Below are 27,186 nucleotides of genomic sequence, written 5' to 3'. Positions count from 1 at the left end.
TCCGCCCCTTTCGGCCATGTTTTTTCCATCTCCTATATAAGAAAGTCCTTAGTTACCCCTCTCCACCCATAGCAGTTTTTAATTGCAATGAGATGACACACAGTTAGGGTCACAGAGCTAGGGACCCCAATATAGAGATATGCCTTGACGAGGCCTTGGGGCTCAGTTACATTGATCAATGCGATTGCTAAATATCTCCTTTTTCCTAATATTCATGGCAGGTATGCAATTCATTATTCACATGTTCAAATTAGCAAGTAGCATTTTTCATTGTATATTCCAATATTTTTCCATATGCTTGAGGCATTATACCATTATCTAAGTTTGATGTGCAGCCTTATTCTTATATATAGTATGTATTTTTGGCTTGCACTCATATATATATATATATATATATATATATATATATTAGTGCTCACTTCAGTTATCCTATTCAGTTATATGTAGTTTTTTTCTGAATGTGAACACAGCTCCGCCCCTTTCGGCCATGTTTTTTCCATCTCCTATATAAGAAAGTCCTTAGTTACCCCTCTCCACCCATAGCAGTTTTTAATTGCAATGAGATGACACACAGTTAGGGTCACAGAGCTAGGGACCCCAATATAGAGATATGCCTTGACGAGGCCTTGGGGCTCAGTTACATTGATCAATGCGATTGCTAAATATCTCCTTTTTCCTAATATTCATGGCAGGTATGCAATTCATTATTCACATGTTCAAATTAGCAAGTAGCATTTTTCATTGTATATTCCAATATTTTTCCATATGCTTGAGGCATTATACCATTATCTAAGTTTGATGTGCAGCCTTATTCTTATATATAGTATGTATTTTTGGCTTGCACTCATATATATATATATATATATATTAGTGCTCACTTCAGTTATCCTATTCAGTTATATGTAGTTTTTTTCTGAATGTGAACACAGCTCCGCCCCTTTCGGCCATGTTTTTTCCATCTCCTATATAAGAAAGTCCTTAGTTACCCCTCTCCACCCATAGCAGTTTTTAATTGCAATGAGATGACACACAGTTAGGGTCACAGAGCTAGGGACCCCAATATAAAGATATGCCTTGACGAGGCCTTGGGGCTCAGTTACATTGATCAATGCGATTGCTAAATATCTCCTTTTTCCTAATATTCATGGCAGGTATGCAATTCATTATTCACATGTTCAAATTAGCAAGTAGCATTTTTCATTGTATATTCCAATATTTTTCCATATGCTTGAGGCATTATACCATTATCTAAGTTTGATGTGCAGCCTTATTCTTATATATAGTATGTATTTTTGGCTTGCACTCATATATATATATATATATATTAGTGCTCACTTCAGTTATCCTATTCAGTTATATGTAGTTTTTTTCTGAATGTGAACACAGCTCCGCCCCTTTCGGCCATGTTTTTTCCATCTCCTATATAAGAAAGTCCTTAGTTACCCCTCTCCACCCATAGCAGTTTTTAATTGCAATGAGATGACACACAGTTAGGGTCACAGAGCTAGGGACCCCAATATAGAGATATGCCTTGACGAGGCCTTGGGGCTCAGTTACATTGATCAATGCGATTGCTAAATATCTCCTTTTTCCTAATATTCATGGCAGGTATGCAATTCATTATTCACATGTTCAAATTAGCAAGTAGCATTTTTCATTGTATATTCCAATATTTTTCCATATGCTTGAGGCATTATACCATTATCTAAGTTTGATGTGCAGCCTTATTCTTATATATAGTATGTATTTTTGGCTTGCACTCATATATATATATTAGTGCTCACTTCAGTTATCCTATTCAGTACTATTTTGAAACTAGACCCATCAAGGCATTTATGTAGGTGTGTGTTGAGCATTTTGAACCCATAGGTGCTTCACAAAATGTTTTGAAATTAGATGTGAAAATGATAGTTACTGTTTTTTTCCACTAAAATGTTATTTTAGCCCAAATTTGTAATTTTGACAATGGATAATAGGAGAAAACAGACCTCATAATTTGTTACAGAATTTTTCCTGAACACAATGATACCCCATACATAGTCAAAATATGATGTTTGGATACATGGCAGGGCTCAGAAAATGAACAGCACTATTTGATTTTTTGAACGCAAATTTGTACAACGTATTGCATTTGTAGAGGGTCTGAGGTGCCAAAAATGCAGAAACACCAAATGTGACCCCATTTAGCAAACTAAACCCTATAGTAACTTCATCTATTGGTGTGGTGAGTATATTTCACACACAAATTACACAGATTTTTATTAGCTTGGGCCGTGAAAATGAAAAACGTACTTTTTTTTTAGCTAAAATTTTACTTTAGCTTCAAAACTTTAATTAACACAAAAGATAACAGGAGAAAATGGACAGGACCATTTGTTATGCAATTTTTACTGGATATGGCAGTACTCCATATGTGGTTATATACTTCTATTTGAGTACACGGCGTGGATCAGAAGAAGTGCGACTTGGTATTTAGAATGCAGATTTTGTATGAATAGATTGTGGCCTCCATTAGCTGAGTACCTGAGGTTTCAGATCAGCAGAAACCCTACAAGTGACCCCATATTGGAAATGTCACTGCATAAGCAATTCATTTAGGGGTATAGTGAGTGTTTTGTTCCCACAGGTGCCTCACAGAATTTTATAACAACTGCAAGTGGAAATTTAGCATTTTAGTATTTTTTTTTTATTAGCTGCAAATTTGTCAGTTACACAAGGGTTAGAAGGTGAAAATGGACCTCACAATATATTATGCAATTTCTCACAAATGTGGTGATGCCCTATATGTCATCGGAAACCCCTGTTTGGCCACACAGCAGGGCTCAGCAGGAAGGAGCGCTATTCGGATTTTAGAGCACAGATTTTGCTAGAATAGTTTGCGTGCGACATTTGCAGAGCCCCTAAGGTGCCAAAACAGTGGAAAAGCCCCAAAAGTTACCACATTGTAGAAATTGCACCTCTCAATTATTTTATCTATGTCTGCAGTGACTATTTTGTTAGTATCCATTCCACGCTCATTTTCTGCACACATGCAAATATGCCAGTTTAATACCCATACATTGTGCCCGCACATATTGTAGAGCCCCCATTCATTGTGTCCAGCTCCTGCTTCTGGAGACATGCACCCCGTAAATTGTTAAGTACACTCTCGCCACTACAATAATAGTGGTTTAGGCACAGGGGTACTCAGAAGCAGGGAGGATTTGGACGTGCAACTTTCACTGTATGTTATTTGGGGGGTCGGAGCCATATTGTTTTTACAGAGTCTCTATTCTGCCAGTAATGTGGGACCTCTCTATATTTCCAGTGACGGATCTGAGTGGGGGCTGCGTTTGTGGCGGTGTTAGGGGTTTTTTTTTGTAACATTTTGTCGTACAGAAATTTTTTTTATTGCTTTCAGTGTGAGGCTGGTATCACATTCTTGTGTTCTGTGCTGGGCATATAAATTAAGTTTCCATGTAAATCCACTCAAAATGTGATTGCGATAAAACCCCTGACGGAACCACTCACCCTAATGAGGCAGATGGAGACACTTTGGACTTCATTTGGTGTCTGTTTCACTAGTGTCGATCTTTTTAGGCATTCACTGAGCTGAGGTCATCCACATTTGTGCTCTAAAAAGACGCCTAAAATGATTTTACACCACCGGAACAAAGAGAAAATGGAGTCTAAGTTGTCTCTATCTGGCTATTTATAGTAAGTGGTTCCAACGTAGGTTTTGTCTGAATTGTGGTTTTTGAGATTTACCCAGAAACCCTGATGTAGATGCTGAGCAGAGAGCACAGAATAAATGTCAACTGAGCCTTATTTCAATTGGAGAGGTAAAATAAAGAAATAAAGAAATAAATAAAGAAAGAAAGAAAGAAAAAAATAGCAGTACAAGAATAGTTCTTATTTTGGTGGTTTACCATGCTGTATTAGTGATATTATGGATTTATTCTGTTGGTTGGTGAAATTACAGAGATAAAAGATTTATATAGTTTTTATATTTTGTTTCTATCAAACAGTAAGTGTGTAACAGATTTTTAGTCACAATATTCTGAGTTGTGACTTCTTTATTTTCTGGTAAACAGGTACTGTAAACAGGCTTATTTAGTTGGAGATTTTTTGGTACCATTATGGGGAATATAACATTTTTTGATCGCTTTTTATTCAGATTTTTCACATGAAGAATGAAAAAAAGCAGCAATTCCCTTATTTTTTTTAGTCTTATTATGCATGGTTCACCATGCAATAAAGGGTATAAGACCAAATTATTTTTTGGGGGCCATTGTGGTTATAGTGATACATATCTCTTTTTTATGCTTTGTTACTTTTACGCACTAAAATCTATATTGTACAAAAATTTTATTTGTTTCTGCATCGCCATATTCTGAGAGCTGTAACTATTTTCTTTTTCCAAGTTTGTTTGTGGCACAGTTTGGAGCTTTCACTTCTACCATTTTTTTTACATATGACTTTTTGATCGCTTTTTATTCACTTTCTTCTGTCAGTATAATGAAAAAAAAAGCAAAACAATTTTTGGTGGGTTTTTTACTATATATTTTTAGGATATTCTTCATACGGAATAAATAATGTGACATTTTTATGGATTGGGTCTTTCCAGACACAGCAATACTAATTATATGTATGTTTCTTTGTTCATCTTTGCTTTAACACAAAAGCTGCGTTTTTAGTGGAGAAACGGGTTTTCGTGATTTGTGTGTGCTTTTTTGTGTTTATATTTTACTGTTTTATATATTTTATTTAACTTATTTTTACTTTTCTCACTTAGTTCCACTGTGGGACATGAATATTTTTTACTCTGATCAATGGTCTCATGCACTGTTCTACTTGTGTACAGCAGCACTTGAGACCTGTCAGTGACTGTACCTGTAAGACCCAGCTTTTAGCTGGATATTACAGGCCAGCTTACCCTTGGGTCTGTCATTTTAAATTTAGATTTTTAGGAGCAAAAGAGTAACAATGCAGCAACATGACAAGAATCTGCATAGCTAATCATATGTGTATCATATATAAATAGTTGCAAGTCATATTTATGCATGAGATAGCCAAGATTATTGTCTATAAAATGAATGTAGTATCAAACTCAAATCTATAGTAGATGGTGAGATATGGAGCCTGAAAGTCAAAAGTTGGTGGTCACTGTATTTAATTTGTCTTGTGTAGTTTTGACAATTACCAAAAAAGCAGTAAATTATATGAACCATAAATGATGTTTCTCTAGTCTTGAATTCTGCCCTGTCTGTAAGGAGAAGAAAATATATTTGACCTTTTTGCTTGTTCCTGGCTAAACAAGATAGACATTAGAGTATGGATCTGTGTGTTTTTATCTCGTTTTTTCTCGCTTTTTTATGCGTTTTTGAGTGCAGATTTGTCACAAACCCTGAAGCAGATCCAGATGCCACCAGTCAATGAGAATCCTGAAGTCTAAAGCGGGCTTTACACGCAACGACATCGCTAACAAGATGTCGTTGGGGTCACGGAATTCGTGACGCACATCCGGCCTCGTTAGCGACGTCGTTGCGTGTGAAACGCAGGAACGACCGTTAACGATCAAAATTACATACCTAATCGTTGACCGTTGACACATTGTTCCTGTCCCAAATATCATTGCTGTTGCAGGACGCAGATTTTTCATTGGTCCTGCGGCAGCACACATCGCTATGTGTGACACCGCAGGAACGAGGAACATCACCGTACCTGCGGCCACCCGCAATGAGGGAGGAAGGAGGTGGGCGAGATTTTCGGCCTGCTCATCTCCGCCCCTCCGCTTCTATTGGGCGGCCGCTTAGTGATGACACTGTGACGCCGAACGAACTGCCCCCTTACAAAGGAGGCGGTTCGCCTGCCGCAGCGACGTCACTAGGCAGGTAAGTATGTGTGACAGGTCCTAGCGATGTTGTACGCCATGGGCAGCGATTTGCCCGTAATGCACAACCGACGGGGGCGCGTGCTTTCACCAGCGACATTGCTAGTGATGTTGCTGTGTGTAAAGCCCGCTTTATGCACATATTGATGTTTTATGACTTGCAGATTTTTGCAGAAAATAATCTGCAGCATATCAATTCTTTTAAAATGCTATTTCACCCATTGACTTCAACATTTTAACCCCTTCACGACCGGCCGATTTTTCGCTTTCCGTTTTTTTTTTTCGCTATTCTTGTTCTGAGAAACGTAACTTTTTTATTTTTCTGTCAATATGCTCATTTTTTGTGGAACGAGCTGTACTTTTAAATGAAACCAAGTTTTACCATATAGTGCACTGGAAAACGGCAAAAAAATTCCAAATGCAGAAAAATTGCAAAAAAAAGTGCAATAGCACTATTGTTTTTAAAATATTTTATTCACTGTGTTCACTATATGGCAAAACTGATGTGTGGGTGTTATGCCTCAGGTCAGTGCGAGTTCGTAGGCACCAAACATGTATAGGTTTACTTTTATATAAGAGGTTAAATAAAATCGGACGTTTGTCCGAAAAAAGTGGCGCACGTTTTACGCCATATTCCGTGACCCATTGCGTTCTCATTTTTCGGGATCTATGGCTCAATGATAGCTTATTTTTTGCGTCTCGAGTTGACGTTTTTAACTGTACCATTTTTGTGTAGATGCTACGTTTTGATCGCCTATTATTGCATTTTGTGCAAAAGTTGTGGCGACAAAAAAACTTAATTTTGGCATTTAGAATTTTTTCCGCTACGCCGTTTACTGATCAGATTAATTGATTTTATATTTTGATAGATCGGGCGTTTCTGAACGCGGTGATACCAAATGTGTGTATATTTTTTATTTTTTTAACCCTTTAATTTTCAATGGGGCGAAAGGGGGGTGATTTGAACTTTTAGGTCTTTTTGTTTTTTTTTATTTTTTAAAACTTTTTTTTTTACTTTTTTTATTTTACTAGTCCCCCTAGGGCAGGGTTCCCCAACTCCAGTCCTCAAGGCCCACCAACAGTGCATGTTTTCAGGATTTCCTTAGCTTTGCACTGCTGTTGGAACCAGCACCTGGGCAGGTAATTACATTAACACCTGTGCAATTCTAAGGAAATCCCAAAAACCTGCACTGCTGGTGGGCCTTGAGGACTGGAGTTGGTGACCTCTGCCCTAGGGGGCTATTGGGATCAGCAAACCGATCGCTCTGCCCTATCTGCTGATCACAGCTACACAGCTGTATTCAGCAGATATGCTCACTTTCTGCTTTACTCTGCTCTGGGCCGAGTGAAACTAAAAGTAATTCATGTGTACTACAGGAGTCATCACATGACCTTGTGCTACCATGACAACCACCGGAAGTCACGTGATCACATCACGTGACTTCCGGTATCGGCCAGTAAGTAAAAGTTTACGATCGCGATTATAATGGCGCTGTCACATATTGACAGCGCCATTTAAGGGGTTAAACGGCATGGGCAGATAACGATTCTGCTTGTGCCTAGCAGGCACACATCTCAGCTGTGAAAATCAGCTGAGATGTGCGCCGATCGCTGCATGCTGCCGGCGGCAGACCGGGGGCAGTAATATTATGACCGCTAGCATGTAATATTACTGTCCGTCGTCGTTAAGGGGTTAAAAGAGGTGTAAAAGCGGTTTTGGATTTACTGTGTTGACTTGATGAAGGCGTACCGCCGAAACACGTAGTTTTTCATCATCTACCATCTGTCAGTGTCATCAGCCGGTGTCATTATACCTTTTTGGATATATTCTTTTTAACAAAGTTGAAATAAAGAAATGCCTTTTATTCAAATCCTTGGAGTCTGAGCTGGATCCTTCCCTGCTTGCTTCTTGTCTATATATGGCTGGCTGCCGTGAATCTTGCTGGGACCGAGGATACTTATCTGGAGGAACTAATCAGGCTGACTTCCACTGTGGTGAGCGGTTCAAGTGTTCTGTGTCTACAACTGTTGATTTTTTAAGACTTGCAGATTCTTTGCAGAAAGTAATCTGCAGCATATCAATTTTTTTGTGTTTTTTTCACCCATTGACTTCAACATTTTAAAAGAAGTATAAAAGCGGTTTTGCATTTACTGTGTTTTGTTCCAAAAATGCATGCTTGGTAACTCAAGGAAAACTAGATAGCTAGTAGATAGACATAGATAGATATGTGATGCCCTGGCCTATCAGGTCATCACAGGGTGCCGTGCAATCTGCCCTTCTGCATGGTACCCCTCCTTCTTGGTTACAGGTCCTGTCAATTTGGTGTTGCTACCAACAGGTGTACATAAATCCTGAGGAACACTCTGCACCACACCCACCAACCACCCATTGGGCAGCCTAAGGTGAATAGGGCTACCCAGATGGGGGTATGGAAGAGGGAGGGCAGAGATGTCAGTAGTTGAGTAGAGTTGAGCAGTGAGACAGCGGTGACAGGACAGGTCACGCTGTGGAGCTGGGATCCTGTACCAGTCCCAGGTGCCAGACGTTGGCCTGGCCAGAAGGAGCTGGAATCCCGGTCGCAGGGGGTAGTGACAGGGGGTACGGTGCTGCTACAGAGAGCAGGCTGGCTGCATTATGCTACAATCGGGCAGGGGCCAGGGCACGACGGGGTACGCGGACCCTAGGCTGGGAAGTAGCTTTACACAGCCAAGTAATTCACCCGACGGGAACGGAATCTTCAGGAACCGTTCCCCACCCGCTCCAGAATCAGGGTACTAGCGCAACGAGAGGGATAGGACTTCCCAGAATTGTCCAAAAAATCCCAAGCATGAACCCTGAGAGTAGGCTCACCTTGCTAGCCACGCAGGTGAGCGGGACCCGAGTAGTCTTAGGCGAAAGGGATCCACCAAGTTACACACACTGCCAAGAGACAAGGCTTCAGACCAACCAGCAACACCAAAGGGGCACGGACCCAGCATGCTCGTCTAAGAGAAGCAGAGCATTTCCAGAGTTTGGTTTACCTGGTGTCAGCGTCAGTGACTTTGGATTGTGTGAGTACCCGATATCCCTTCACCCCGACGGGTTCCCCACTCCATCCCATCACCGGGCCCCGGAACACCAAACCCCCTACCCATGGAGGGGTTAAAACATCCTGCTGCTTCAACATCGTCACCGGGCTCCCCAACAGCAGCGGTGGTCTCTCCCATTACCACGCACCGTTGGTGGCGTCACGAACATTATCCCATTCACCACCCCAAAACACCAAGTCCCCCTTTTTTGTTTCCGAGGTAGTCGCGTAACCCCACCTCGGATCCGGAGACCCCTCGAGCCACTGCGGATCCGGGTCCGAGAAGCCCATCGGCTGTCGCAGGGCAGAACACCTTAAAGGAAAACTTGGCGTCACGAACAGGATGCAAGCAGGACCCACTAACCTAGGTGACGTGCGCCTTGAGAAGTGAAAATCGCAATCCAAAATCCCGTTTTCCGCGACGTCCACCATTTTTCCGCAATTTTCGCGCCAAAACGTCATCTTCTTGGAAAAGGGCGCGAAGCTGAAGCCCTGCCCTTCGTCTTCAGCCTGAAACAGGAACCGGAAGTTCCCAGAGGGCCACAGCGCGCAAAAGAGTGCTGGGAGAAAACCGAGGGGGCGTGCCTGAATGTAGCGAAAGTGGAAAAGAAGTAGTAACGCCAGGACTCTGCCATACTGTTCCTGGACAACGCAGAGGCAAGATGGCGGACCAGAGCTGGTCACCAGAATGTGCAGTTCCCGGGACCGCAACTTGGATTGAAGAAGAGACTGAGCAGCTGTGCAGGAGAATGCGGATGCAGTTCCTGTTCATACTGAATCACTGGAGGGACGAGATGAGGAGTCTGGCGGTAGTGGTTTGAGCCCGTGAGAGCGAAATGCCACGTGAAGAAAGGGTAAGCGGTTACCCAGTACCCGATGATTACCTTAATCCGGCCATGGCGGTTGAGGGATCTGGTCCGGCCCCGCTTGCGGCAACCACTCCACCGTCACCTACCCCATCTTCTGCCATCACCCATCCCGGCAGCGGAACCTGCAGCATTTTTATATGAAGCTCCAGCAGCAGCCCCAAAGTCTCCTGTCATCCCAGGCACGTCAGCGGTTCCCCGGAGTCCGGCCAGATCAGACCCGTCCGCATCACCAGGCCCGTTCTTAGAAGCGGAGCACCCGGGCCCTGCAACCCCGGCTACGGAGCAGTCGGGCCCACTACTTACAGTAGCGGGAGTGGAGCCTTCCAAGTTTCTGGTTCCATTTCTGCGCGGCATAACGTCAGCTGTTGGGGCCGCAGTAGTACCTTCAAAACCATAGCCAGGGAGCCGAGGCCGGACGCCGGTGCCTCCTGCTGGGAACGACCACAACAACCACTGAAAATGACAACGTCACAGGCAGAGCAATGGAAGCAAGAGATAATTGCCCACACCCAGCGAGAGAAAGATTATCTAAGGAAATCTTAATTCCGTACCCGAGGCCCGGTATGAAGAGGCATGGTACATCGGTATGATCCCGAAAAGAGGTGGGGTTTCTTGTCAGAAACTGGCCTGGCTGATGAGGTGTTTGTTACCAGAAGAGATGTGGAACAACACCTCCCAAGAGATCACCCTGGCTGCAACCTCGAGCCTGGGGAGATGGTCAGCTACACCCGGCACTGGGGCGAGCGAGGCTGGTATGTCCTCGACGTGAAACGGTTTAGTGTAGTGAATGAGCGGATCATGCCGGCTGCTGCTGTGGGTTACTGGTTCCCTAGGGAGCTGGACCAGTAAAGAATGTTGACATAGCAAAAATATGGTACCGTAACATTGTTAGGTATCTGTGTTTTCCGTTTATTTTCCACAGTTTGTTGTTTTTCATATAGAAAAATGTTAGAAAATGAGAGAATTAATGAAAAGCTAATTGCATGGCAAAGTAACCTGATTTTCTTCTAGATTGACAGCAGTTGTACTATGGTACAGGGACTCTTATTGTGTTTTTGCAAAGACTTCCAAGTTTTTATAGTTAAAAATGGACCATGGTCACTGGACTGGCGTGACCAACACAAACTTGTGTCTAGTAAAAAAAACTGCACCTGTTGTGCCAACTGGAGTCGTCTGGCACACCCCGGGACCTTAACCCGGCCCAAGGACCCATCTAGGTTTCCAGGGGAACCAGGTTGTTTGGGAGGGGGGTTATTGTGATCCGGGACGTTGGGACTGGACTGTCGCAGGGAGGGACCGCAACGTGGAAGATTGGGTCCCCGCTGCCACTAAAACTGGTGGCGTCTGTAGCAATATGTATATGCTGTATGTCCCCTAGGGGCCTCTAGGGGTCTCTCTTCTTGTATGTGTTCACAAGAAAGTGGGAACGAACTCGCTGGTACTGCAGACAGAGTGCAGGCAGCAGGGAGAGATGTAATGGCTGACAATACCACCTAACAAATAGCCTGAAGATCCCCATTGAGTGTGATTACTGGGAGACACAACAACAGAACATGGTGGCAGCTGGGCACAGAACCTTCATGTGACACCTGCAAATCCTCAGAGCTTGTGTGTGAGACTTGGACTGTAAAGAACATCATAGCAACTGTGAGTACAGATTTCCTGTCATTATACAAGATGGAGACTGGTCTGAAGCCCCCTCAGAAACTGGATGTATCATCATGTAATCTATCCCAGACATGGAGACACTGGAAAGAGGAGTTTTCTCTGTATGTGGATCTGACAGTGGCCCCCAGTGATGACAAACGTAAAGTAAAGCTGTTTTATTACTTAATTGGGGAAAAAGGTAGAGAACTAGCCCAGACCTTACTGCCAGACACAGACCACCTCGTCTTAGCAGAGATTGTGGAGGCATTTGATAAGCACTAGAGATGAGCGAACCAGCCGTGGTTCGGCTCGAGTTCGGTTCGTCGAACGGAGGTCTCGTTCGAGTTCAGTTCGGCGAACGTTCGACGAACCGAACTCGAACCAATAGGATATAATGGGAGGCAATCACAAACACATAAAAATGCATTCTAAATGTACACATACAGTTAATAAACATTGCCATAACACTTACCGGTCCCCGCGATCCCTCCTGCACTCTGTCTCCTGCCGCTATTCCATCCGATGATCGCTGAATCCTCCCGGTGACCAGCACTGCCAGCAGTGATGCAGGACCTATCGTGACGTCAAAATAGCCATGTGACCAGTCACGTGGCTATTATCTCATTGGCTAAAGACTGGACACATGACTATCATGACGCGTCATGTAGGACCTGTCATTGCACTCTCCGGTACACGGTGCACATTTGTGTATCGCCGTGTACCGGCGACATGCTCTAGCACACGGTCGGCTCCCCGTTCCGTTAGGGACCGGCTGACACAGCCGGTCATTAACGGAGATCACCGTTGCCATAGCAACGCAGTTAGCGGTGACGTCACCGCTAACCGCGGCTCCGGGAATCACATGATCGGAGCCCTGTTGCTATGGTAACGCGTCTGTCACCGCCAGCAGCACTGATCTCTCACGGAGTGAAGGCTGCACGCTGTTTCCCTCATGCAGCAGTGATGGAGCAGAGCTGCATTTGTTGAACGAGAAAGACAGAAGACCATGGATCGTGGAGGGCTGACAGGGGGTAATAAAGATGGAGTCTCTAATGTGTCTGTGTATTTATTTCTATTAAAGTATTTTTTCTCTGTGTGGTGTCTTTTTTTTAACCCTTTATTGGAGATTCTTAATGGCCGGGTCAAACGTGCCTGACATTAAGAATCACTGGCTTAATACTAGCTAGTAAAACAAAGCTACTATTAACTCATTATTACCCAACAAGCCACCCGGCTTCAGGGCTGTTGGAAGAGTTGGATACAGCGCCAGATGATGGCGCTTCTATGAAAGCGCCATTTTCTGGGGCGGCTGCGGACTGCAATTTGCAGCAGAGGCGCCCAGAAACCTCGGGCTAACCTGTGCTGCGGATTCCAATCCCCAGCTGCCTAGTTGTACCCGGCTGGACACAAAAATGGGGCGAAGCCCACGTCATTTGTTTTTTAAGTATTTCATGAAATAAGTGAAATAATTAAAAAAAACGGGCTTCCCTATATTTTCGGTTCCCAGCCGGGTACAAATAGGCAACTGGGGGTTGGAGGCAGCCCGTGGCTGCCTCCTGTACCTGGCTAGCATACAAAAATATGGCGAAGCCCACGTCATTTTTTTGGTGGGCAAAAAACTTCTGCATACAGTCCTGGATGGAGTATGCTGAGCCTTGTAGTTCTGCAGCTGCTGTCTACTCTTCTCCATACAGACAGACAGCAGCTGCAGAACTACAAGGCTCAGCATACTCCATCCAGGACTTTGAAGGATTTCACCAGCACAAAACTCCAGGCATGTTGTACTTTAAAATAAAAACTTCTTTATTTTCTTATCATTAAAAAGTCCATGCTATAGTGGTAAGCCCATGTCAGAGAGGACGCGTTTCGAACATCCAGTTCTTATTCAGAGACTGCCTGGAGTTTTGTGCTGGTGAAATCCTTCAACTACCTTTATGCACATGGACTGGCTCTCCAAACCTTTCTCCGTGCACAACCCAGGACTACTGGCTTCCATTGCACAGGTGAGCTGGGCAAAAACCTGTTTCACTATCCATCCAGGACTGTATGCAGAAGTTTTTTGCCCCCTGAAAAAATTATGTGGGCTTCGCCATATTTTTGTATGCTAGCCAGGTACAGCAGGCAGGTACGGCTGCCCCCAACCCCCAGTTGCCTATTTGTACCCGGCTGGGAACCAAAAATAAAGGGAATCCCTTTTTTTATTATTTCATGAATTTCATGAAATAATCAGAAAACAAATGACGTAGGCTTCGCCCCATTTTTGTGTCCAGCCAGGTACAACTAGGCAGCTGGGGATTGGAATCCGCAGCACAGGTTGGCCTGAGCTTTCTGGGCCCCACTGCTGCGAATTTCAGTCTGCAGCCGCCTCAGAAAATGGCACTTTCATAGAAGCGCCATCTTCTGGCGCTGTATCCAACTCTTCCAGCACCTGCCTGCTATACCTGGCTAGCATACAAAAATATGGCGAAGCTCACGTCCTTTTTTTGTAGTTTTTTGGCAAAAAAAATAAAAAATGCTTCCCTGGATTTTCCATTGCCAATGAAGGTAACACCAAGCAGTGGGGGTTACCAGCCAGTAGCTGCTTGGGTTACCCTTAGCTAGCAATACAAAAAATGGAGCGAGAGCCCATATATATTTTTTTTAATTATTTATTTAAATAACTAAAAACAAAATGGGCTTCCCTGTATTTTGATTGCTGGGCATCACAGTGCTGTAAAAATAAATCTTTAAAAAAAATGACATAGCGCTCCGCGGTATTTTTGATTCTCAGCACAGATAAAGCAGACAGCTATGGGTTGCCACCCCCATCTGCCTGCCGTTACCTTGGTTGGCAATCAAAATACAGGGAAGCCCATTAATTTTTTCTATTTAAAAAATAGTTAAAAAAAAAATGACGTTGGGTCCCCCCATTTTTGATAGCCAGCTAGGGTAAAGCAGACGGCTGTAGCCTGAAAACCACAGCTGGCAGCTTTACCGTGGTTGGGGATCCAATGTGGAGGTCCCCCTAGGCTCAGGCTCTTTTTTTATAATTATTTTATAAATATTAATAATTACACAAAAAAAGTAGGGTCCCCCCCAAATTGGATCACCAGCCAAGGCAAAGCAGAAAGCTGTGGTCTGGTATTCTCAGGGTGGGAAGGTCCATAGTTATTGGGCCTTCACAGCCTAAAAATAGCAGGCCGCAGGCACTCCAGACGTGGCGCATCCACTAGATGCGCCAATCCTGGCGCTTCACCCCAGCTCATCCCGTGCCCTGGTGCAGTGGCAAACGGGGTAATAAATCGGGTTGATACTAGCTGTAAGGTCACCTGACATCAAGCCCAGCAGTTTGTGATGTCATGGCGTCTATTAGATACCCAACATCATAAACTGTCAGTACTAACAAAAAAAAATCGACAAAAGAAATTTATTTGAAAAAAAGTCCCCAAAACATTTCCTCTTTCACCAATTTATTGTAAGAAAAAAAATAAAGGGGTCCCACGACGACTCTGGACCGTCTAGAATATGGGGGGAGACACTCAGGGAACGTATCCCCCATTTTCTAGGAGTGCAGACCCTTCATATGAGGAGTGTGGGTGCAATGAATCTGCACTCACTCTCCCCGGGTCCACAGCAGCAGAGTCCATGTCGTAATGGTTGCTACCAAAGCTGCAATGCCCTGCTCATGAGGTAAGGGCATGCCTAATCAGGAGAACTATTCTACATTTCCAAATATTGGTATTTGCTGATATTATTGCTATTCCACCTACTATATATTGGGGACAGGATCTTGGAGATGGAATACCCCTTTAAGTCCAGTTATCCAGCTGAATGAATACTTAACAGAGCTCGCAATTTAGATGTGTTTTCTTGTGGCGTATAACGGACTCTCATGTTTGGTAGTCGTTCAGCAGGGAAACTATAAAAGCAAATCTCTCCATTTGGAAATGTAGTATATAGCTCTCCTGATCAATTATGTTCCTTACCTCATGAGCAGGGCATTGCAGTAATAATAATAATGTATTCATTTATATAGCGTTATTAATTCCATAGCACTGTATGTCTTTGGAGTGTGGGAGGACACTGGAGTACCCAGAGGAAACCTATGCAAACACAGGGAGAACATACAAACTCCTTGCAGATGGTGTCCTTGGTGGGAATTGAACCCAGGACCTCAGCGCTGCAAGACTGCAGTGCTAACCACTGAGCCACCGTGCCGCCTATTTAACTTACAGATGCATAACCACCACTCACTGTGTCTGAACACAGGAAGCTGAGCTGACAGCCGCTCTGTGCATGCGGCAGCGTCTATTGTGAAGGAGAGGGCCGTGGGGGGATCAACGCTGCACAGGTACCGTGGGACACCGGGGAACACCGGTGGGGTTATAGGGGGTGACCTGGCAGGGCCTGGGGAGGAGTTTTCTGTCGCATGCGTCATGGCACATGCGACAGAAATCAGAGGAGTAGGGTGAATGCGGCTAGCGCGCTGCTGTGCGCGCGGCCATCTTGGATTTCTGGGAGGGCATCAGGGGGGGCACTTTGGCGACACCGGGGGACCGGGGAGGAGATTTATCATGTTTGTTCATGCCAGATTGGAGATAAATAATTTTTTACCGGCGCTGTCATTTACTGTAACGTGATCATCGGTGTACGGTGTATACCTGTGATCACGTGAGCGGGGACCGGAAAAACCGTCCTGAATCATGATCTCCAGGGTCTCAGCTAGCCCTGAAACCCCGGAGATTTTCTGACGCTGGGGGGCGTTATTCACTTATTTCTGCCTGCTGTTTATAAACGGCAGATCAGAATAAGGCTACATTAACACGACCGATCCATTTTTGCGGTCTGCAAAAAACAGTCCGTTTTTTTCACGGGTGCATCCGTGTGGCATCCGTTTCCGTTCCGTAGACGGTCCGTATGTCATCTGTTTGTCATCCGTGTGCCTTCCGTTTTTTTTGTGTACTGCAAAAAAACTGAAGGAGGGTAAATGCATAAATTTACCCAGGATCCATAGCTTCATCCTACATGAGGCGGTCACATGTTCACTCCAGTGCCATTTTCTACTGCTTTTCACAGCGTAGAGCGCTCTGGTGATTTTCTTGTGCTTGTGCACTTCATATCAGTCTTTTCTGTCATTATAATGGCATAAAGACACATAATGTCCCACTCTCCGGCATTTTGTAATTTTGCACCCTTTGGTGCCTTTCATGTGGCACTAAGGGGTGCTTAGCTTTGTATTTAGCCAAAAAATGGAAAAAAAAAATGACGTAGGGTTCCCCCTATTTTTGTAGCCAGCTAGGGTAAAGCAGATGGCTGCAGCCTGCAGACCACAGCTGGCAGCCTCACTTTGGCTGGTAATCCAAAACTGAGGGCACCCCACGCTTTTATTTTAAATTAAATAAATAATTAAAAAAAAAAAAACACGTAGGGGTCCCCCCAAAATTGGATCACCGGCCAAGGTAAAGCAGACAGCTGGGGTCTGATATTCTCAGACTAGGGAGGTCCATGGTTCTTGGACTCTCCCCAGCCTAAAAATAGCAGGCCGCAGCCGCCCCAGAAGTGGCGCATCCATTAGATGTGCCAATCCTGGTGCTTCGCCCCAGCTCATCCTGCGCCCTGGTGCGGTGGCAAACGGGGTAATATATGGGGTTAATACCAGATGTGTAATGTCACCTGGCATCAAGCCCTGGGGTTGGTGAGGTCAGGCATCTATCAGATACCCGACATCACCAACCCAGTCAGTAATAAAAAAAAATAGACGACAAACACATTTTTATTTGATAAAACACTCCCCAATACATTCCCTCTTTAACCAATTTATTAGAAAGAAAAACAAATCCAGGTCTGGTGTAATCCAAGGGGGTGCCATGACGATCCACACTGTCCCAGTCAATGAAGAGCAGGATGTTCCCCATTGGCTGGGAGAGCAATGCAGTGACCTGAGCTAACATCAATGGGTCAGCCCAGGTCACTGCAGGGCATGACAAGTGCTTCTGTCAGCGAGGTACATTACCTGCGCTGATCTCCTGCATTGCTGACAGCACCTGTCACTGAGTTCAATGACCTTCACAGCCAAGTATCACGAGAGGCCCGTGACGTCACCGCTAGTCAGTCTCAGGTCGGAAGCGAGAGAAGGTGATGTGACAAGCGGCGGCCATGGAGGACAGTGACAGCGCTGAGGTCGGGACTTCATCACCGCAGGTAAGCTGAGCGGGACCATGTGTGCAGAGTGCCAGGAGGACGTCAGTGTCGTGGACTGCATGGCTGGGGACGTGTATGTGTGTGTGTGTGTGTGTGTGTATGTATGTGTACATGCCGCGTGCAGGAGGGGGCGGAGTGAGCTGAGCGGGGAAGTGTAGGCTTCCTGCACGTAACTAGGATAAACATCGGGTTACTAACCAAAGCGCTTTGCTTGGATACCCAATGTTTATCTTGGTTACCAGCTTCTGGCAGGCTACCAGCGATGGCTCCTGCACACTGTAGTTGTAAAAAGCCCTGCTTTTTGCTGCTAGAACCGTTCTCGAACGTATCTAGAACTATCGAGCTTTAGCAAAAAGCTCGAGTTCTAGTTCGATCTAGAACAGCCCCCAAAATCACTCGATCCGCGAACTGGAGAACCTCGAACCGCGAACCGCGCTCAACTCTAATAAGCACTGTGACCCCAAGAGAAATGAGACTGTGGAGAGATACAAGTTTTTCACAAGACAGCAGGCGGATGGTGAAAATGTAGACAGATATGTGACAGAGCTGAGGACATTGGCTGCAACATGTGGCTTTGGGGAAATCAGGGATAGCCTCATAAGAGACAGAATTGTATGTGGTATTATGGACACTCGCCTCAGAGAACGTTTACTCAGAGACGAAGAGCTGACCTTAGAGAGATCCATGCAAATCTGCAGGGCTGCGGAGCTGACAAAGCGCAGCCTGAAGATGATGGCAGGTACCAGTGATAATAAGGATGATGATGAGGTACATGCAGTGTCTATGAGAGGAAAGACAAGACCAAGCTCCCCTATAAGCATGATCCACTGCAAATATTGTGGTAAGAGACATGAGAGAGACAAGACCAAGTGTGCAGCATATGGCGAAACCTGCAGGTTATGTGGCAAGAAGAATCATTTCTCAGCTGTCTGCAGGCTGGGAACAAGCAAACAGCATAGACAGGTCCACACTGTGACACCAGACACTGACAGTGCAGAGGACATTACATGGCTACACCTGCAACCTGCAACAGAGAATGTCAATGTAATCAGGCAGCCAGTAGTCAAGGATGCCAAGCAGCTCTATGCAACCTTCCTGTTGGATGAGAAGCCCATTAGATTCCTGCTGGATTGTGGAGCAAGCTGCAATGTAATTCCAAGTGCTCTGCTGAACAAACAGGTTTCCATTGAGCCAACGGACAAGGTACTGGTGATGTACAACAAAAGTGTTCTGAAACCTATGGGGACATGTAAGCTCAAAATACGGAACCCATGTAACAGGAAAAGTTACAGAGCTGAATGTACCGTGCTGCATGGTGGGAACCATGTACCAATACTGGGATTAAAAGCAGTGCAGGCAATGGACTTAATAAAAGTACAGTCTCAGAACATTATGTCTGTTGAGGTTTCCCAGGATATACCAAATCCCAAACTAAATGCAGAGCACAATTTGGACTTTCAAAAAATAAAAATGGAGTATGCTGATTTATTTGAAGGTGATGGGTGTTTTGAAGGTAAATACAGGCTAGAAATTGATAAAACCGTGCAGCCTACCAGATTACCTACAAGAAGGGTGCCTGTAGCTTTAATGCAACCACTGAAAGTAGAGCTACAAGATTTACAGAAAAGAGGCATGATAGAACCAGTCCAGAAGAGTACAGATTGGATCAGCAGTTTGGTCATAGTGCAGAAACCATCAGGCAAGTTAAGAATATGCATTGATCTGAAGCCACTCAACAAGGCGCTGAAAAGAAATCATTACCCGATGCCAACATTGGATGATATTCTCCCAGATCTATCAAAGGCTAAAATATTTTCAGTATGTGATGTCAAAAATGGATTCTGGCACGTGGAACTGACTGAAGAATCAAGTTTATTGACAACATTTTCTTCACCATTTGGACGCTATAAATGGCTGAGACTGCCCATGGAACTAAAACCTGCTCCGGAGATGTTCCAGCAGAAATTGATGCAGGCTTTGGAAGGACTTCCTGGAGTAAAAACAATAGCAGATGATATCCTTATAGTGGGTGAAGGCGAAGATATGGAATCTGCAATCAAGGATCATGATCAGAAGATGATACAGTTTTTGGAACGATGTAGAGCAACACAAATAAAGCTGAACGTGGACAAATTCAAACTGAAAATGACAGAAGTTGCATATATTGGACATCTTCTGACCTCAAATGGTGTAAAAGTGGATCCAGAAAAGGTGAGAGCAATTCAAGATTTGCCAACCCCAACTGATGTGTGTGGAGTACAACGATTTCTGGGCATGGTAAATTATCTCTCCAAGGTTTGCAAGCATCTGTCAGATATGTGTGAGCCACTGAGACAGCTAACCCACAAAGATGTGCTCTGGGAATGGACAGAAAACCAGGAAACTGCTTTCCGGTCAGTAAAGAAGGCTATTGCAGATGCAGCAACCCTGAAGTATTTCGACCCAGATCGAGAAGTGGTAGTACAATGTGATGCTTCAGAAAAAGGCCTTGGAGCTACACTAATGCAGAACAAACAGCCAATCACGTTTGCAAGCAGAGCCCTAACAACAACAGAGCATGGATATGCTCAGATTGAGAAGGAGTTACTGGCTGTGGTATTTGGGATGGAGAAGTTTCACCAGTACACCTATGGTCGACGAGTAACAGTGCAATCTGATCACAAGCCATTGGAGAGCATTACAAAGAAACCACTACTAAATGCCCCAAAGAGACTACAGCGCATGCTGTTACGACTTCAGAAATACGATTTTGACATCTGTTACTGTCCAGGAAGAGACTTACTGATTGCAGATACTCTAAGCAAAGCATACCTACCTGTCAGAAATGATGAGGAGAATGAAATTGAAACCATCAATATGTGTGACTATCTGGCGGTGTCAAAAGACAAGTTTAAGCAAATACAGACTTGTACAGAGAAGGATAAAATACTCCAGATCTTAAAGACTGTCATCTTGCAGGGCTGGCCAAAATACAAGCAGCATGCACCTAGGGAAGTTTCTCCATTCTTTCACATAAGAGATGAGCTGTCAGTGCAGCAAGGAATCATATTTAAAGGAGACAGAGCTGTTATACCAGAAGCACTCAGGAGAGACATACTGGAAACACTGCACTCTTCGCACTTAGGCAGGGAAGGATGTCTACGGCGAGCAAGAGAATCTATTTATTGGCCAGGAATGAAAGACCACATTAAAAACTATATAGCACAATGTGAAATATGTGCATCCTGCAGTGATAAGCAACAAAAGGAGACATTGCAACCTCATGAAATTCCACAGAGGCCTTGGTCAAAAATTGGAACAGATGTATTCACATGGAATGACAAAGAATACCTGATTACAGTGGACTATTTATCTAACTTTTGGGAGATTGATTTGTTACAGGACACAAGGGCGAGAACAGTGATTAAAAAACTCAAGGCCCATTTTGCCAGGTATGGCATTCCAGATATCGTGTTCTCTGACAATGCTGCTCAGTTTACTTCAGAAGAGTTTAAAACTTTCAGCAAGAGATGGGAATTTGAACACCAGACGTCTTCTCCAAGATATCCACAGAGTAATGGCAAAGCAGAGTCCGCAGTAAAAATGGCCAAAAGACTCCTTAAAAAAGCAAAACAGGCAGGTACTGATGTATATCTGTCCATACTGGATCATAGAAACACACCCACCCAAGGCATAGACAGCAGTCCGGCACAGAGGCTGATGAGTAGACGTACAAAGACACTCATACAAACCGCTAGTCATCTGTTAAAGCCAAAGTTGGTGGGAAACATCAAAGCTCAACTAAAGAAAAATCAAGATAGGCAAGCTTTCTATTACAATATATCTGCAAAGGATCTGCCAGATCTCCAGAGGAATGACAACATACGGCTGCAGCCAAGCAGCAAATACGACAAACACTGGCAAAAGGCAAAGGTTGTCCAGAAACTAGGACCTCGGTCCTACGAAATTGTAACAGAAGACGGAAGAAGCCTAAGGAGAAATAGGAGATATTTGAGGAAAACACAAGAACAAGATGATTCTTGGCCTTTTGAACAATATCCTGATACCCAAGATAACGAGGCAGCAAGTCCAAGCCAAGTACCAACACTGACTGCTGACCATTAGGGTGAGACTGTTAACCAGAGCCAGGCAATATCAGAAGGCACATTACCAGAATCAGAACAACTACCAGAGGTGGACATTGACTCGTCTTATGTTACAAGGGCCGGCAGAATGATCAGAAAGCCTGCACACCTCAAGGATTATATCTAACTTTATATATTGTAATTCTCTTTTACTTGGTCAAATTAACTTGTGTTTATTAAGTTTAATTGTTATTCTTGTTTAAAGAGAAAGGATGTAGCAATATGTATATGCTGTAAGTCCCCTAGGGGCCTCTAGGGGTCTCTCTTCTTGTATGTGTTCACAAGCAAGTGGGAACTCGCTGGTACTGCAGATAGAGTGCAGGCAGCAGGGAGAGATGTAATGGCTGACAATACCACCTAATAAATAGCCTGAAGATCCCCACTGAGTGTGATTACTGAGAGACACAACAACAGAAGAGCGTCCCCTGTTGGCAGGCGAACTCATAAATGTTAGTAACGGTTCAAGAAAGTGCCTCCCTAATGTGGGATGAATCTGTTAAATAAATGTTAACCTTTTTCCTTCCTTTAACAAAATAAATGCTTGGTGTTCTGTAGCTCGAGGATGAGCTACATTTAACCAAGGGGGAATGTGATGCCCTGGCCTATCAGGTCGTCACAGGGTGCCGTGCAATCTGCCCTTCTGCATGGAACCCGCTCCTTCTTGGTTACGTGTCCTGTCAATTTGGTGTTGCTACCAACAGGTGTACATAAATCCTGAGGAGCACTGTGCATCACACCCACCAACCACCCATTGGGAAGCCTGAGGGGAATATGGCCACCCAGATGGGGGGATGGAAGAGGGAGGGCAGAGATGTCAGTAGTTGAGTAGAGTTGAGCAGTGAGACAGCGGTGACAGGACAGGTCACGCTGTGGAGCTGGGCTCCTGTACCCGTCCCAGGTGCCAGAGCTGGCCAGAAGGAGCTGGAATCCCGGTCGTAGGGGGTAGTAACAGGGGGTACGGTGCTGCTACAGAGAGCAGGCCGGCTGCCTTGTGCTACAATCGGGCAGGGGCCAGGGCACGATGGGGTATGCGGACCCTAGGCTGAGAAGTAGCTTCACGCAGCCCAGTAATTCACCCGACGGGAATGGAATCTTCAGGAACCATTCCCCGCCCGCTCCAGAATCGGGGTACTAGCACAATGAGAGGGATAGGACTTCCCAGAATCGTCCAGAAAATCCCGAGCGTGAACCCTGAGAGTAGGCTCACCTTGCTAGCCACGCAGGTGAGCGGGACCCGAGTAGTCTTAGGCAAAAGGGATCCACCAAGTTACACACACTGCCAAGGGACAAGGCTTCAGACCAACCAGCAACACCAAAGGGGCACGGACCTAGCATGCTCGTCTAAGAGAAGCAGAGCATTTCCAGAGTTTGGTTTACCTGGTGTCAGCGTCATTGACTTTGGACTGTGTGAGTACCCGATATCCCTTCACCCCGACGGGTTTCCTAAACCATCCCATCACCGGGCCCCGGGACACCAAACCCCCTACCCACGGAAGGGTTAAAACATCCTGCTGCTTCAACATCGTCACCGGCCTCCCCAACAGCAGCGGTGGTCTCTCCCATTACCACGCACCGTTGGTGGCGTCATGAACATTATCCCATTCACCACCCCAAAACACCAAGTCCCCCTTTTTTGTTTCCGAGGTAGTCGCACAACCCCACCTCGGATCCGGAGACCCCTCGAGCCACTGCGGATCCAGGTCCGAGAAGCCCGTCGGCTGTCACGGGATGGCACACCTTGATAGTTAGATAGATAGATAGATAGATAGATAGATAGATAGATAGATATCCAGCAGATATATAAAATTGCTGAACCCCCACAACATTTTTGAGATTGGGAGCATAAAAAATAAATTCATTTAAAAAACTCTGTGGTGCCTCCCCATTTTTGGTAGCCTGAAAAGGTAAAGCAGACAGCTGTTACCAGGCTGGGAAAGTCCATGTGTAGCGCCCATGAGACCATAAGGGCACTACAGGGAACTGCATTCTCACGGGGATGCAGGACCTACCCCCTGGGACCTGGAACACCAGTGCCAGAAACACCCACACACACAAAAATCCTAGTTACCACTCCACACCAGGGGGCACTGTCTAGTCAGACAAGGGCAGGGCCACCTAGACTGCAGACCTGACCAGGGAACTAGACAGCCTGTGGGAGGGGACTGCTGACAGACAAGAAATAGAGAGTGGAGAGTGAGGAAATGCCTGAGAGCTGGGTCATGTAACGGTGACCCAGGGGCACAGGAGTGAGGTTACCAGAATAGGAGCAAACAAGGACCTCTGGAACGGAGTGAAATCACCAGGGACGGTACGAAGGAGCACCACTGGAACCGGGCACGCATGGAGCACAGGACCCTAAGTCAGGCAACAGTTTCAGACAGCCTGGCAATTACCTGCACGGTGAGGGTCTTTCACAGGCCTCACTGACCTACAGATCTGGGGGCATCAGCAGTAAAGAAAGGATCGGAGTTTGGACACATACCTCCCCACAGGGTCCACACTGCCAGGTGAACAGACAGACCATTGTATCACAGCTGGGGGACCCCCAAAATTCCAGGCTTCAGGGTCCCAACCACACTGAGAGTGTCGGGGACAGAGCTACCGGGTCATCAACTGTCACTGGAAGTACAGGGACCTGAACCAGCCGTCCAAGGGTCCGAGTGAGTAGAGACTGTTGTTTACAATCCACGGTGTGGCCTCCCTTATTACTCCATCATACATCTCCCAGGCTCAGCCCTACCTGCGGAGGGCCTACCACCTCAACTGCCATTACCACCAGCCCTGGGAGTACCCACTTCAGCAGTGGCGGTTCCACAACATTAACCGCAACCCGCAGGTGGTGTCACACAAATGACTTTATTTACCCCTTTAAATACTCCCCATTAAAAAGCACCCAGGGCACGGGACTAGGTAACGGCCACCACCAAAGTGACATTGTCCATTTGCAAACCACTCGGTACCGAGTACCCCATTCGCTGAGCAACACACATCGTTATTGGGACGTTTGTAGCCTAAAAATACCAGCACACAGCTGCCCTAGAAGTGGAGCATCATAAGATGCTCCAATTCTGGTGTTTCGTCTTGGCTCTTCCGATGCCCTGGTGCTATGGAAATTGGAGTAATAGTTCTTGGTGTTGATGTCAGCTGTCAAATGTCCAAAAACATATCTAACAGTAAGCCCTGGTGCTAGTAATGGGGAGGTGTCTACTAGGCACCCCTCATTACTAGCTGAGTAATAAAAAAAGAAAAACACATTCCCTAACAAATCTGACAGTCCATGGAATCTGGAATGGTCCATGAAATCAAAAGTAATCCACACATGGGTACATGAAAAAAATAGAAAATTAGACATTTTCTCTTATTCACTAAATTATGAAAAAAAAAAATTCTCATTAGATCCATTGTAGTCAATGGAATCCATCCTCCAAACCCTATAGAGTCTTGATCTGATGGTTTATTAGCTTTTACAACATCCACTGCAGGGTCACGCTGCATTGTGCATGACCCGGCAATTCTGATTAGCAGTGATGTTATTTACGTTACTGACATCACCGCTAATCTGAATCGCTAAAGGGACTGTTACACGCTACAATTTATCTGACGATCGCATGTGCGACGTGACACGCCCAGATTGTATTTACAATTTGCCGGTATCACTTATAGGTCGTTTATTTGCTGTCACACGTAACAATCTTAAAATCGACGCATCAGCGATCGATGATATATTTAGTTGGACCCAGGCGGTCGTTTGAATGTTGTTCGATGTTGGCAGGGTGTCAAACGGAGCAATATGTCGGCTGCTTCCCTAAAACAAACAATTTTTTAAAAATGAACGACGTGTCATCGATCCACGATTTTCATCCTATTTGAAATTGTTCAGAGTCGCTCGTAGGTGTCACACGCAACGATGTCGCAAACGATGCCGGATGTGCATCACGGAATCCGTGACCCCGACGACATATCTCCCGATAAATCGACGCGTGTAACGGGCCCTTTAGTCATGCAGAGTGCAATGTGACCGTGTAATGGCTGTTGCAAAAGCCTAAAATGCCTCAGAACAATGCATCGAACTCCACGGACTACGTTGGACCTGCTAGGGATTTCTTATTTAATAAATTGGTGAACGAGGCAATGTGTCTTGTTTCCTTTTTCTCTTTTTTTTAGGTTTCCATTTGTGGACTAATTTATATACCATGGACTACGCTCGAGCTGCAAGGCAACTTAATAGTTAACAAATTGATAAAGTATGTTAGTTTTTTTTTTACTTTTTTCAAGTTTCCATTTGTGGAATACAATGGATTCCATGGACATCGGACCCGCTGGGGATTTTTTTTTTATGTAATAAATTGGTGAACAAGAAAAAAGTATTTTTGTTTGTTTTTCCTTTTTATTACTGGGTCCATAATGAGGGTGTCTGATAAACACCTTTTCGTTACTAGCACCAGGGCTTGATGCCAGGTGTGTTTTAGGACACTTTACAGCCGACATCAACCCTAAGCACCATTATTGCAAAAGCACCACGGCAAACGGGAAGAGCCGAGGCAAACCACCAGAATTGGAGCATCTTGCTAATTTTTCTCCATCATTGGAAAATGTGTACATGTCCAGATGATAGCAATTGTACACTTTTTCTGATAACCCATATTCCTCCCATGTTGTTAGCTTGAAAACCTGCTCCTGATATGGGAAGGTAATGTTTTTACATCTGGAGAATATATTAAATATTTAAACAACAATGATATGAATTTAAAATTTACACATCATTTACACATGAAAATCGGATTCATTTTTTGGATATTACTTTAATTGGAAAGGTGGGGGAGGCGAGTCTGTTTGCCGTTTTACAAAAGATACTGATACTAATTCCATTTTGTTGGCTACGTCCCACCACCCAACATATGTAGTTAGAAATATTGTAGTTGGACAATTTATCAGGACAAAGAAACACCTCTGATCCTAAAATTTTGTCACAGGTGTCTTATAAATTGCAAAAGAAATTACATACTTGTAGATATCCTAAATGGAGAGGATAAACAGAGCAGGCTCCATAGTGGAGAATATGGATTGAAGTTAGTTAGGATATATATATATATATATATATACATATTGTGAGGTAGCACGGTCGGCTGCGCAGCAGAAGACACGGGATCCAGGCATTAAGGTTCACAGCACACGGTTTAATCCAAACAAAAGTCCACAACAAAATACATGTGCCTCTCCAGCAGAGGACTCAGGGAGTTCTGTTCACTCCCTCACACCCGGCACACCTGCCCTCGTTCCTGTTTCCATTTAACCCTTCCTTCAGCCTGTAGGGAAACAGGATTAACCCTAGAGTGGACTTACTTTCTATCATGAAGTGAGCACAACCGGGGCGAGATATACCGGCCGTCATAGATAACCCCGGTCACAGTCTCACATACCCCCCC

The sequence above is a fragment of the Anomaloglossus baeobatrachus genome, chromosome 1, assembly GCF_048569485.1.
Source record: "Anomaloglossus baeobatrachus isolate aAnoBae1 chromosome 1, aAnoBae1.hap1, whole genome shotgun sequence".
Taxonomy (NCBI): Eukaryota; Metazoa; Chordata; class Amphibia; order Anura; family Aromobatidae; genus Anomaloglossus; species Anomaloglossus baeobatrachus.
Note: the sequence above shows the minus strand (reverse complement) of the source record.